This window comes from Stenella coeruleoalba (genome assembly GCF_951394435.1).
Source record: "Stenella coeruleoalba genome assembly, chromosome: 11".
NCBI classification, from domain to species: domain Eukaryota; kingdom Metazoa; phylum Chordata; class Mammalia; order Artiodactyla; family Delphinidae; genus Stenella; species Stenella coeruleoalba.
In genome coordinates this window covers 63,965,686-63,976,912 of record NC_137157.1, presented here as the reverse complement: position 1 = coordinate 63,976,912, position 11,227 = coordinate 63,965,686, and the positions used below count along the sequence as shown (strand labels likewise).

Below are 11,227 nucleotides of genomic sequence, written 5' to 3'. Positions count from 1 at the left end.
TTCTTGTAGGGCCGGTCTAGTGGTTATCAGCTCCTTCAGTTTCTGTTTATCTGGGAGAGTCTTGATTTCTCTGTTTTTGAAGGACAGTTTTGCTGGATACAGTTGTCTGGTTGGCAGGTTTTTTCTTTTAGCACTTTGACTATATCATCCCACTCCCTCTATCTTGTGAGGTTTCTCCTGAGAAATAGGATGATAATATAGTAGGAGCTCCCTTTTATGTGACAAGTCACTTTTCTCTAACTGCTTTCAAGATTCTCCCTTTGTGACTTTTGGCAGTTTGGTTATGATATGTCTTAATGTAGGTCTCTTTAGACTGATCCTACTTGGAGTTTTTTGAGCTTCTTGAAATTGTATGTCCAGTTCTCTCCACAGATTTAGGAAGTTTTCAGCACTTATTTCTTCAGATAGGCTCTCTGCCCCTTTCTCTCTTTTTCCTCCTTCTGTGACTCCCATAGTGCATATGTTGCTCTGCCTGATGGTGTCCCATAAGTCCCTCAGGCTATCTTCATGTTTCTTCTTTCTTTTTTCTTTTAGCTCCTCTGCCTCGGTAATTTCAAAATTCCTAAATTTGCTGATTCTTTCTTCTGCCTGGTAAAGTCTGCTGTTGAGTCCTTCTAGTACATTTTCCAATCCAGTTATTGTATTTTTCAGTTCCAGAATTTCTGTTCGGTTCTTCTTTATAATTTTATCTCTGTGTTGGTATTCTCATTTTATTCATGCATCATTTTCCTGATTTCATTTAGTCATCCATCTGTGTTCTCTTTTAATTCATGAACATCTTATGATAGTTGTTTTGAATTCTTGTCTGGTCATTCACATATTGCCATTTCTTTAGGGTTGGTTTCTGGAGGTTTAATCTGTTCCTTTGAATAAGCTATGTTTTTCTGTTTCTTTGTGTGTTGCATTATTTTCTGTTGGGACTTAAGCATTTGAAAATTTAGCTACCTCTCTCAGTCTTTGTGGTCTGGTTTCCACAGGGAGGACCTTCTCCAATCAGCCCAGCTAGAGAATGTGGAGACCTCTCGAGCCTTTTCTGGGTGTGCATACTCTTTGGGTTTGCACATGTCATCTCCTAATTAAGAGGCTTACCAGTTTCTACTTAAGATCTCCTCCTTGTGTCTGACTGCAATACTTCAGCCTCTCTGGTACTGTAGAAAGTTGCGGTATTGGAGTTCCACCTAGTGTCTATCTGTGCAGATTCTGGTGCTAGGCCAAGCCACCTTGATTGCCTCTGTTCTCTACGACCTGACATCCCATTCCTCTCAGTGCTTAGACTTGGGTAAGACAGAAACCAGTCCCTTGGCAGCACCACAAAAAGAACACTGGATATACGTTCCATTCCATTCCCTCCCGAGGCAGAAGTGAGGAGTTGGAGGTTTCCCTTAATCATGCCAAGCCATGCTGAGGAGAAATGCTCTGGTGAATGAATGCAAGAATTTTCCTGCAGGGCTTCATGCTTGCCTGGGGTGAAGAAATTTCTCCCTCTCTCTGTCTTTTTTAAACACAAAATAGCTTTTAACACTTTCGGGCCAAAAATAGAAATATTTATTTTCTGTTTACCCCTGTTTACGGTCTGCTGGCCTCAAAAGATTAGACATAACAGTTTGTACCCATTTTCAGGAATGCACCTAATTGGCATAAGCTTTCAAATCTGAGGTGTTCACTTTCAGAAAACCACAAATGACTTATTCTTAACGAATATCCGCAGTTCTTCCTCTGATATAAGAAATGAGGAATCGGGACTTCCCTGGTGGCACAGTGGTTGAGAATCCACCTGCCAATGCAGGGAACACGGGTTCGATCCCTGGTCCGGGAAGATCCCCCATGCCGCAGAGCAACTAAGCCCGCGCGCCACAACTACTGAAGCCCCTGCGCGTAGAGCCCGTGCTCCACAACAAGAGAAGCCACCGCAGTGAGAAGCCTGCACACCACAACGAAGAGCAGCCCCTGCTCACAGCAACTAGAGAAAAGCCCGCACGCAGCAATGAAGACCCAACACAGCCAAAAATAAATAAACAAATAAATTGAAAAAAAAGAAGAAATGAGGAATGGAAGATACCTTTCTTCATAAGCACTTGGAGAGCAGTTTGGTGCCACCGTCTCAACACTCAGGGCAGTTCTGTCTCCAGCTCTGATGGAAAAACCTGCAGGCTAGTCTCATGGAATCACCAGCAGGAGAGTTGAGGAAGGACATTTTACCCACTCACCAAACCTGAGGAGAACCAGGGTTTCCCATACCCTTGGGACCTGCCAAGTTTTAATGAAGCAAAGCACTGGATTACTCTGTTTACGTTGTTTCAGTTCATCATTTTATTGAAAGGCGAAGAGGGCAGCCAGTTAGTAGCTGAAGCAGAAAAAGAATCTGAACTCCCAAAATCTAACAGGAAGATCTCTATCCAGGAATCTCTTAGCTGGTTTCTGATTTTCTAACAAAAGCAACTTGTTCATATATTGTTAAATCCTTGTCTCCATGGGTGAAGGAAGGTCTGGTGTTTCCAATTCTGCAGTCTTGCTGATGTCCTTTATTGCCTCATTTTTCTCTGCCTAGCGGTCACATTTCTCTGCTTCTTTGTATTTCTACTAATTGTTTTATTGGGTGTTGGACATTATGGGTGTTCTGTTACTGAGCATCTGAGTTTTGTTTTCTTCCTTTAAAGAGTTTTGGCTTTGTACTGGTAGACAGGATACTTAACGTTCAGTTTAATCTTTTAAGACTTGTTTTTTTATATATAAATTATTTTATTTATTTATTTGGCTGTGCTGGGTCTTCATTTCTGTGCGAGGGCTTTCTCTAGTTGCGGCCAGTGGGGGCCACTCTTCATTGCGGTGCACGGGCCTCTCACTGTCGCGGCCTCTCCCGTTGCGGAGCACAGGCTCCAGACACACGGGCTCAGTAGTTGTGGCGCACGGGCTTAGTTGCTCCACAGCATGTGGGATCTTCCCAGACCAGGGCTTGAACCCGTGTCCCCTGCATTGGCAGGTGGATTCTCAACCACTGTGCCACCAGGGGAGCCCAAGACTTGTTTTTAAACTTTGTGAAAGCAGGTCAAGATTAGCCTTTATTCTTGGGCTAATTTAACCCTATTCAGTGTAGCCTTTCTGAGGTGTCTACTGAATGCTCCAAGTTTTCAATGAGATGTCTCCACTCTGGTTGATTAGACCTTAAATATCTCCCACTCTGTGTGAATTCGAGTAGTTACTCAATTTACACCCCTAATAATACGCAGCTAAAGTCTTGTGGGTATCCATATACAGGCTTCTAGAATTCTGTCTCTGCATATCTCCCTCCTCTGCTGCCCACAGATTCAAACTATCTCTGCCTCCCCAAACTCTGATCTCTGTCTCTTCAACTCAGTGAGAAAATCCTGCCTTGCCCCTTCTTTGACCTTGGGTCTCAAAAGTGTGTGAAGACAGAAAGCCAAGGTGGTGGCATAGCTCACTTCAGTGGTTTCCCTTCTCTCAGGGGTTACAGTCCTGTGCTGTATGTTTTCCAATAGCTGTAAACAGATACTTGATATATTGTGTCCATATGTAATTGCTTACATTAGGAGACCTAATCTGGTACCAGTTTACTCTTTAAGAGGTGGAAGCTGAAGACACTTACCCTCATTTTTAACTTTCTAAAACTTTTGCTAGCCTTTAAAGTCTAGTTCACATTCCACTCTATCCATTCATTTCCTTTACTCCCTTCTCTATAATTTCAACAAACTATGTAGCTCTTTTGTGGCAGTTATCCCATTCCATAATGTACCATAGTTATCTACAGGAAAATTCTGTGTCTTGACCAACCAATAATGCCCTACATGTCATGGGGTTCAAAACTACATCTGTTGAATAAATGAGATACCCGAAAATATATTGTCTTCTTATCAGTAGAAATATATAAGAAGAAGATAAATGACCCTCCCACTTAGTGGAAGGTTGGAATATATATGGTCTATATATAGACTCAAAGTTTCAATGAAAAAATGGTTCAGCAAATGGTGCTGTATCTACATAATGAATATTGTATGATTATTTTAAATGAAGAAATAATACAAAATGCTGGGACTTCCCTGGTGGCGCAGTGATTGGAAATCCACCTGTCAATGCAGGGGACACGGGTTCAAGCCCTGGTCTGGGAAGATCCCACATGCCATGGAGCAACTGAGCCCATGTGCCACAACTGCTGAGCCTGTGCTCTAGAGCCCACAAGCCACAACTACTGAGCCCGCATGCCACAACTACTGAAGCCCATGTTCCTAGAGCTCGTGCTCCACAACAAGAAAAGTCATCACAATGAGAAGCCCACACACAGCAACGAAGACCCAATGCAGCCAAAAATAAATAAATAATAAATAAATTTTTTTTAACTGTAAAATTTTTAAAAAATAATATAAAATGCTTACAATAAAATGCTAGGTGAAATATTAGGATTAAAATTTTATGTATGATCATAATTACAACTATATAAAGAATGCATATAAAAAAACTGGAAGGAAAAAAATTTTTGGTGATGGAGTTATTTTAATGTATATGTGCTGTTCACATGTTTTTATTGCCATGATCCAAAATTAGTCTTGAAAGACAGTTGGCCTGGCTATCTAACTCCCTTCATGAAGGATGACATAGGATGATCAGTAATTCCAAAAGCCAAACTTTATTTTTATTAAATATCCTCCAACATCTTACTGGATCAAACTAACAGTCTTAAAAAAAAAAAAAAAAAAAAAAGCCTAACAGTCTTATTGAGAAAATTAGTTCATGTAGTTGCAACAAGTTTATCCTGAAGAGCTCACCAGGAAGTTTTACTGTCATAGTGAGGTATTGTTAAGAGTGTTTTATTGAGACTTGTTTGTTAATGACTGAGGCCATTGTTTGATAACATCCACTTTATTTATTTTTTCCAGGATGAAATTTTGACAATAGGAGGCAAGTTAGGGTACATTTCCTGTATGTCTGTAGATCTGTGTGTCTGTTCCACAATACTTTGGAGGTAGCAAGCGTCTGAAGATAGTTTTTATGGACCAACTTAATCATATTTCCAGGCCAGCCCATCACAGTTTTCTTCTTTTCCTTAATATCTTCTATTTACCCTTCTCTATTATCCAAAGGCAATACTGTGGAATGTCAGCTTTGAATTTGGGCTTCACCAGTCACTGATTTTATGATCCTGGACAACGTACTCAATCTCTCTATGCTATACTTACCTGATATATGTAAATTGTAGATAATGATAATAACTACCTTCCTCAATTCTTGTGAGGCTTCAATGAGATAATTTTGTAAAACTCTTATCAGAGTGCCTCACACATAAGAGATATTCACTAAATGATCTCTTTTAGTTAGTATCGTTATTTTGTTTTCTGGTCTTAACACGTCCTCCTCTTTATATTCTCTCCATTCATTCTTGATGCTTGTATCAGTTAGTTGATACGAGGGACACAGGAAGCTAGTCCTGTGAAGACGAATTTTTTCCCAGGCAGGATTTCTGCATTCAGGAAAGCCAGCTCTGGATGAAAGAGGTTTCTGATGAGGGTAACATGTATCCATCATCAAGACGCGGGTAACTGAAAGTAGTTCAGATAACTCCGCTAACCAAATTTTGTTTTGTTCATTGCCTTATACCTAGAGTCTAGAACAGTGTCTGACAGGTCATAAGTACTTGGTAAGTACAATATTTCTTGAATTAATTAATGTATGGCACGGTTTTTTACAAAAACTAATCTAATACCTAGGAAACAGCATGTAGACCCTTCATTTCCACTTTCAACTCACAGATAACACTTCAGGGGAAGAAAAGCTGAAATTAAACTTTTAAACACAGGTTGGATATTTTTATTGCTATTATCATAAATTCTACATTAATAAACACTGGACTTCCTTTCTACCTGGAAAAGTCTCTTATTCTGTTTCTCAACTGGCATCTCCCTCAGGCTCTTTACAGCAACCCAAGACTGAGGGACCATATTTACTCTCAGCCACTCTCTCAAAAACAATATTATAGTTACTTCCTTGCAGGTCACCTTTTCCTCATCCAAGTCTTTCCACTCTGCCTTTCGGCTGTCAAAGTAAGACACTTGTCCAGTCTCCTCCAGGAGGAGCCATTCTAGTCTGTTACTAGGAAAAATCCAACCTCTGCTGTGGCCCTGTGCTCTCTTCCTTCTGGCCTAGGTCCCCTCTCTGCTTTCATATGGAAGGAACTCAGTGCTATATTCCTGCAGCAAGGTTTCTTCTTTGTATCTGTCATTTAACTGCATTTTACTATCTGCCTGGACTCTCTTTAAGAGGACTGACCTGGTTTATGTAAATCTGTGGTGTTAAAAACTATCAAACTAAACAGAAAAAATTATCTACAGAATTATATCGCTGTCAACTCGATGCTTTGTGACCACCTAGAGGGGTGGGATAGGGAGGGTGGGAGGGAGGCTCAAGAGGGAGGGGAGATAGGGATATATGTATACGTATAGCTGATTCACTTTGTTGTACAGCAGAAACTAACATAACACTGTAAAGCATTTATACTCCAATAAAGATATATTTTTTTAAAAAGAATTATATGGCTGTTTTCTCCTGCCTCCTCCCTGTTTAGAGATTAAAGCAGGGCCCAGGTCTTGACCCATGCCAGAGTAGGAAGACTGCTAATCTAGCCCTTAGAGGTCATACTCTAGATAATCCGTCCCAATGATGCAAGAACAAATGATAGCATACGTGCATTTCACATTGGGGTTCATTCTGAGTATCAGATATTTATTAAATAAGTTCATATTTGCTTTATGAATTATAAAGTATTAAATATTGGTTTTAATCGTGGATATTCTTATGTCTTTCCAGTTTTTCCCTATCTCATAAGGAAGAGGTCATTAGATTTGAGTGAAACATATGGATGTGGTCCCTGATGAATGAACCAAAACATTTCCCTGGAACAAAAACATAGATACAGCTGATCTCGTTGACTCCAAGATACATCTCCTCCTTAGGGAGGCTTTTCTTCAACCCCCAGAAGGGAAGGAGGCTGTCTCGCTCTAGAAAAGGCAGTAGTGTCCATAGCAGCATATATAGAATAGGGTCAACAGCTTCCATGAGTACCTTGGAGTGGAGAGAAGCCAATACCGTGGAGCCTTCACAGGAGAGAAGCAGAAAGTCCACAGATCTGTAAGCCGGAAGAAGAATTTAGTCCAGGGGTAAGACAACCAGGGGAGAAGGCATTGACTCCAAGCCCAAAGCAGGTCATGTCCCCTCTCTACTGAACCTGAGTATCTAGAATTTACCTGGGCCCAGACTACCCTCTGCCTCCAGAGAGGACCACCTCTGACACAGCCTAAACAAACTCGGAAGAATGCCATATTTTTTTTAATGTCTTGTGTTTGTTCCAAGTACTTCCAATGAATGGGGCCCATATTTGCCAACAAACTTCTAGAGGCTCTAGGAAGAAACTTCATTGTCCCCACTCTTACCCTCTCTTAAAGTGAGCCTTACCTTATTTTCGTACCCCAAAAATCATGCTGTAAATAACAATGGTTAGCCCCATAAGAATCCCCTCTGTGAAACCAGCACAGGTAGGTGGGTATGGGGTTTCTACCACCACCACCCCCATGGTCCTTGTTCTGCCCTCTGAGCGTCTATGGGATAATTATAATCCCTCTTCGTCATAAGAATCCCTCCAATATTGAAAACAGCTATCATCGTCTTCCATTAGTTTAGTCTTTTCCAGGTTAAACCTCTCCACACTCTTCATATGTTCCTCCTACTTTATACCTACTAAGTCCTAATTCATGATGGTCAAAAAAAAAATCTCAAATCATTCTCACAGAAGTGGCTACCAAGTCAGGTCTTATCCTTCCTGTAGTTTTTCAACCGATTGTTAAAGCTTATCTGCAGAGTTTATATGTGCCCTTGTTAAATTTCATCTTGTCTTTAGCATTCCAAAAGACACGATTATTTTGCATTATAATTCTATCACCTATAATATTGGTTACCCCTCTTTGATTCATATCATCTGAAGTTTCATGAGCCATGCATATTTGCTGTGTCTAGATAGGTGAATGAAACAAGATCTACAAAACTTCCTCCTTTTCACTAGACATCTTTCTCAGACTTTCAGAGGGTCATTAATGAATGCTTTTGCTATATAGTAAACAAACTAAGAGTATTCTCTTTAAGCTCACAGTCATCATGTTTTCTGTTAAGCTTTACTGAAATCAATATGCCCTTTTCCCACCCCTTTCTCCTGATCTACTAAATTATTTTTTGATCTACTAAATTATTAATACTATCAATAAAAGACATTATGTGAAGTTTCACACTGTAATTCGCATTATATAGTTCCTAATGATATCTCCTTATGAGAATTCCAAATGTTCTGTAAAACACCTATTTAAGAATTTTAACAGGGACCAAGGTCAAATTCACTGGTTAGCAAGAACGATAGTAACTTTTTGATCATAAGCATCGATTCAGGGTCCAGATTTGAAACGTTTTGGGTCAGTTGACTGGTTTGTTGGTTTGGTTAGTTTTACTAGCTTCTTCCCTTGCTCCATCTCTCTGCTAAATCTGGAGACCTATTCCACTCTCATTTCAAGTCTCTCCCTAGTTCTTTAAGAAGTCACTAGCACATAGAAGACAAAATATGTTCAAAAACATATGAAAGTACTCTATTTGCTCTATGTCTGTACCGCCCATGTGACCAATGTGTGTCTGCATGGTGTAAGCTCAAGTCCAGAAGAACAGGTAGGACCAGGAAAAGAATGCCAAAACCCTGTGTTCTTGCTGCCATCTGCCAATGTGGAAAGTCATCTTTCTTAACTTTAAAAATGAGAAAACTGGGGGCTTCCCTGGTAGCACAGTGATTGAGAGTCCGCCTGCCGATGCAGGGGACGCGGGTTCATGCCCCGGTCCGGGAAGATCCCACATGCCGCGAAGCGGCTGGGCCCGTGAGCCATGGCCGCTGAGCCTGCGCTCCACAATGGGAGAGGCCACAACAGTGAGAGGCCCGCGTACCGCAAAAATAAATAAATAAATAAAAATAAATGAGAAAACTCTATGTTGTGTTGGGCTTTCTGGTTTCTTCAGCTTAACACACACACACACACACACACACACACACACACACACCTCTTTGACTTCCACCTACAATCTTAATCATGGTTCCATCTCAAGCTCTGAGTAGCAATATTCCAATATTCCCTCAGTTAGGGGAGGGACCAAAGATTCCTTCTCTCTTGGTAATCATTTAAATGTCTCTTTCTCTAGCCCAAGCATTAATTTCAGATGCTGAAAGTTTCCATGGCAATTTGCTATTGGAAATGTATTATAACTAATTCATTTATTTATTTTTTCATATATTCCACAAGTACTTACCAAGATCTTCCTGTGTGTTGGTATTATCTTCCTGCAATAACTGAGAGAAAACAAACCACGGTAGAAATTTCTAAAGAATCTACAGTTAGGTGAGATAAGCTGAACATTTTGGCCTGTATAGGGAACATGAGGCAGGAGAATCAAGAAAAGGAAAGTATCCCCAGCTTCCGGCAAACTGATTAGAGACTGGGCAAAGTTTGAAAATGGCTTTACCAACAGTCACCAGGGCACTTGTCCAAGGAAAAAGAATGGCTTCCCAGGAGAGTGGGATCTAGGTTAATTCAGATCTTTCTATATGGCATCTCTCACGGAGTAGATGACGTACATTTTTTGTCAGGATTTCCATCTCATTTTCTTGGAAAGGGAAAATAGTCTGAGATGAGTGACTGCTTTGGGAATGTGCATGACCTAGAGCAGGACCACCTCCCAAGAAGTCCTGGGCCCTCTTCCTACCCTTCCAGAAGAGTTTACCAGGGATGGTTCTCCTGTTGCTGTTCAGCGAAGATTGTCAGGTAAATAGCTGGCTGGAAGAGCCCCATACTGCTCTCTGATATGGACATTTCTATCACTCAGAAAGCATTTCAAAAAGCACCGTAGGATAGTAGTTAGCAGCTTTGGAGTCAAGCAAACGTGAGTTCAAATCATGACTCCACCATAATGACCTTGAATAATCGACTTAAACTCACTGTGTCTCAGTTTCTCTTCTATAAACAGGAGACAATAAAGCCTGTACTCAGTGCTTGCTTGATGAATAAATTAATAAGCCAAACATGGCGTGTGGTCATAATACAGTCTTGGTTAATATTACCTTCCTCTGTTCTCTTGAGGACAAATCTAGATGAGAAAGCAGCCCAGGAGTGACAGCAAGAACCAGACCGCCTGGCTACTCCTAGAGGGCTTTGAGGAGCTGCAACACCTGGGCTTTCTCCCGTTCACCCTCTTTCTGGCCGTCTATGTGGTGACAGTCGGGGGCAGCAACCTCATCGTGCTGGCTGTGGCCTCCAGTCGGACTCTTCACACACTCATGTACTTTTTCCTCTGCCGCTTCTCCCTGCTGGAGATTGGCTATACCTCAAACATCGTGCCTCAGCTGTTGCAGAGCTTCCTGGATGGGCGGGAAACCATCTCGCTGGTCACCGTCTGGTCCAGTTCTACTCTTTTGTCTCACTGACTGCAGTTGAGTGCCTGCTACTGCTGCCACGTCCCATGATCCTACTTGGCCGTCTGCCACGTCCTTTGCTACCCTGCCCTGACGAGCAGCTGGTTGTATGGCGGCCTGGAGCCTAGTTCAGTGGCTTCTCCTTCTCTGCCTTCACTCTGGCCCTGGCAGCCCCTCTGCCTCTCTGCCCTGGCAGCAGGGAGATGGACCACTACTTCTGTGAGTTTGCTCCAGTTGTAGGGCTATTCTATGGTGATGTGGGGAGCTGGAGCGAGCATCTCAGGTTTCTTGACACTGGCCCCCTTCCTGTGGATTGTGGCATCCTATGCCTTCATTCTAAGCGCTGCGCTGAGAATACCTTCAAGCTATGGAAAGCAGAAAGCCTTCTCCACCTGTTCCTCTCACCTCCGAGCCTGGAAATCCAGCCTGAGAGCCGCAGGTGGACTCCACTGGTGCTCTGGCGCCCTCTAGTGGCCATATGCTCTAATGCCAACTCTCAGCCCTTCCTCCTGCCTCCCTCCCCAGCCCTAGGGGCTGCACTGGCCTTAGGCACCTGCCAGCCTGATTTCGTTCCTCCTCTCCCTCTAAGTGCAACGAAGTGCCCTACAGAGGTTTAGGATCTCTTGGAGAAAAGAAAAGGATAATCCACCATCTAAAATGGCACAAGATGTTTGCAAATCATGTATCTGATAATGGTCTGTAGCCCACCAGCCAAGCCCCCTGCTGCCC

General features: G+C 42.1%; 1 pseudogene across 1 annotated transcript; it reads left to right on the top strand.

Annotated features, from left to right (window-relative positions):
• Positions 1 to 9,827: 9,827 nt before the first annotated feature.
• LOC307194406 (olfactory receptor 11A1-like) lies at positions 9,828 to 10,969 on the top strand (annotated as a pseudogene). Its single transcript has one exon. The product of its transcript is annotated as an olfactory receptor 11A1-like (transcript).
• Positions 10,970 to 11,227: the final 258 nt, after the last annotated feature.